The sequence below is a fragment of the Ochotona curzoniae genome, unplaced genomic scaffold (genome assembly GCF_017591425.1).
Source record: "Ochotona curzoniae isolate NIBS_2020 unplaced genomic scaffold, NIBS_Ocur_1.0 scaffold_1852, whole genome shotgun sequence".
In the NCBI taxonomy this organism is placed as follows: domain Eukaryota; kingdom Metazoa; phylum Chordata; class Mammalia; order Lagomorpha; family Ochotonidae; genus Ochotona; species Ochotona curzoniae.
Genome location: NW_024467087.1, coordinates 38,557,619 through 38,561,056, shown reverse-complemented (window position 1 = coordinate 38,561,056; position 3,438 = coordinate 38,557,619).

Below are 3,438 nucleotides of genomic sequence, written 5' to 3'. Positions count from 1 at the left end.
TTCTATTTCTTTGCTATTGCAGGTTGTCCTGCTATAAGTATAGGATTACAGATCATTTTCTCATAAGTACACAAGGCATCTGTTACAGTGAGAGAGTAAAAAAAATTGAAAACTTGGGCAAGTCATATGATCAGCCTGAATGAAGACAAAAATGTCAGGAAAAAGGCAGCATCTATGCATGATAAAATTTTAAGCAAATTAAGAATGGAAGATAATAAGATACATGTGTTAGTTATCTGTTGCTGCAACAAATGATCCCAAATATAGCTGCTTGAAGCCACAGAAATTTATTACCTCACAATTTCTGTGTTCAGAAGTCTGTGTTCACTTGACTCAAATTAAGATGTTGGTAGGACGTTCTAGTTCATATTTTCGGAAGCATTCAACTGCAATTTTAAGACTCAGAATCTTGGTTTTTTTTTTTTTTTTTTTTGCTAGTCTGAGGCAGTGTTCACCCCTAGAGGCCTCTGACTAGGCCTTGCAAATGATCCCCATGCAATCATGTAAGGAACTCTGCTCCAGCTCCTATTTATTCCACATTCTGCTGCATCTCTCTTGGCTCATTTTCTACCTTATGGGAGTCACTGTAGAATGCCGTGAAGGCTTCCTGTGATTACAGTGGGTCCATCCAAAAGAATGCAGGAGAATAGTAACATTTAGTGTTGCTGTTTCCATAAACTGTAATATGTTTATGGGTTCAAATGATTAGGATATACTCGTGTGTGGGATCATTATGCCTAATTATTGTATGCAGTGAATTCTTATAATTTAATGTTACCTCAACACCCATTTTAAATAAATGGTACTTTCTCATCCTAGAAGCAGAATTAATTATTTTTAACACAGTTTGCAATTCCAGTTGTCAAACACCTCCCAGTTCCTCCAAGTGGTTGAACCAAAGTAATCAAACTCCTGGAGACCAGGTCCCATTGCGAGAGCTAGCTGTACTTGTTTGCTTACCTGTATACTTCATGGATATGTCACAGCAGCCACCTCTTAGGAACAGTGTAAAGCCATGAAACGTGTGCTTGCTTGCTCTAACTTCACCAATTGGAAATCCCTACAGGAAAACTACTTGGGTTACACACTGGGTTTCGATAAGGGCTTTGGTCCACAGGTCCACCTCTCTCTGTTCCCCCCAACACGCTGCATTTTAGCCAAAGTCTGCTCCTTCTTATCAGCCTTGGAAAGAGGGGTATGTTCTTTTCTTGGAGATTTATTGGGCTGTTCCTGTTATCTCATATGTTTTGTTAAGTTTCCTCCTTTGTATCTTTTTTTTCCCCACCTGATTAACATGCCAGAACTTACCATTTTTCTTGTCAGGGCCTTCCTAGGGAGTGGCTTTCTTAATAGAAATACACTATTCACAGGTCAGATAAGAGGTACAGGAACATCTTCCAGAACATATAAGTTTCTTCTGACAGGGACACTGAATTTTATAGTAGACACTTTGACCTTAGGCCATCTACCAGGATAAAGATATCCCTAAAGGCACATCATTAACATCCTGAGCTCGGTGTCCTAGATCCCCGTCAGAACCAGGCTATAATTTATAGCCACAATATATACATGGACAGAGAAACAAGACAGAGAGAGAGAGAGAGAGAGAGAGAGAGAGAGAGAGAGTAAATCAGAAGAAAAATAAGGTATATGACATCTACCAATCTTATATCAGTGATAGCAAATGTTAGAAACTTCTTCACTAAACTCAGAAATGAGACAAGACTGCCTGATGTCCCAAATTGCAGTCAGTACTTTGCTAGCAGAGTCAGAATATCTAACAAGGGAAGAAAATAAATTAAAAAAAAAATTGAAAAAGAAATGATAACAATACAAAGGAGTCTATGTACAAGCATCACACAAATCAAAATATGATTCCTGAGAGAATGATACAGGCCATTGCTTGTGGCAATGTAATATGGTGCTGCAACTATGAAAAACAAAAGAGAAAACATAGGATTACCTTAGGATGCAGTAATTCTACTCCTGAGTGTAAATCTGAAATAATTGAAAACAGGGATTCAGACATTGTACAGCAATATTCATACTAGTGCTATTCAAAGTAGGTAAAAACAGCTAAAATGGTAAAAACAGCTAATGTGTCTACCAAAAGATAAATGGCATATTTGGCATTTTGCATAGCACTTAAGACATTACTTGGGATGGTGATGCCCTATATCAGAATGCTTAAGTTCAAGTTCCAGCCCTGTTAACAATTCTATTTCCTGCTTGTGCATTGTGGAAGATAGCAGGTGATGGCTCAAGCATCCCTGCCACCATGTGGGAGATTGATGCTGAGGTTTTGGCTTCTGACTTTGGCCTAACCTTGGTTGCAGCAGGCATTTGGAAATTAACCAGTGAATCAGCAACCTCTATTTGTCTTATCTCTCTTTGCTTTTCAGATAAGTGAAACGAATAAGGTTTAAAATAGTTGAAGGGATAAACAAAACATGGTCTATATGTATGAGAGTATTTAACCATAAAAGGAATACAGTTCTGAAACATGACACAGCACAGATGAACCTGGAAGACAGTATGCTAAGCCCAAGATATCAAACAGAAAACGAGAAACACCGTTTGAATCCATCTATATGAATTACTTAGACTAATGAAATTCATGGGGACAGAAAGTAGACTAGCGGTCTATAGGAGTTAAGGGGAGCAGCTCATGGGGAATTATTATTTAATGAGGATGGAATTTTAGATTTGCAAGATGAAAGAGTTCTAGAGATTAGTTGCCTACCCATGATGAATATATTTAACAATGCTAAAAAGCATCCTTAAAAAATTTAAGATTTTAGGAGGCGCCATAGAGGCCCCCGGAGGCCAGGCGGGCCGCACCGGTAGCTTGAATCCCCTGCCCTACCATCTCCCTGCAGTGCAGCTGCCTTGGGAGGGTCGCAGGTTCAGGTTGCTTCCCAGCGGCCTCTGTCATTGCCTGTCTATTATTCGGTTTCTTCCCCCTACTCTGGCTGCAGTTCAGCTGCTCTGGGAAGGTGGCCCAGACAGGGCGAGACAGGGACAGCAGATCCCATGCCATCCCCTGAGCACTGGGAGGAAGTTGTGTCCTGGGGTCTTCACCGCTGGCAGTGCTGGTGCCCTTCCATGAATGCTTTGCGCCCCACAGGCATCTGTTCCTCAGCCGGAAGAAGATCCAGCATCAGATCTACATGCGCAACCAGTTGAATCACTTCAGGGTCAACCAGCCAGCGCTCGTCAATGTGGGCTTCCTGGAGAGCAGCAACAACATGGACTATTTTGCCATTGATGATATGGACTCCTCAAGAAGGAGCTCAACTATGGCTTCCACGTAGCCTCTCCAGAGCTCCACCTACTCTACCACTACAAAACCAACATGGGTGGCAGCTTGCTGGGTATAAGACCTTCTGCCACCTGAAGAAGACACACCAGAAGTGCACTGCGGCTCAGAAACAGGAT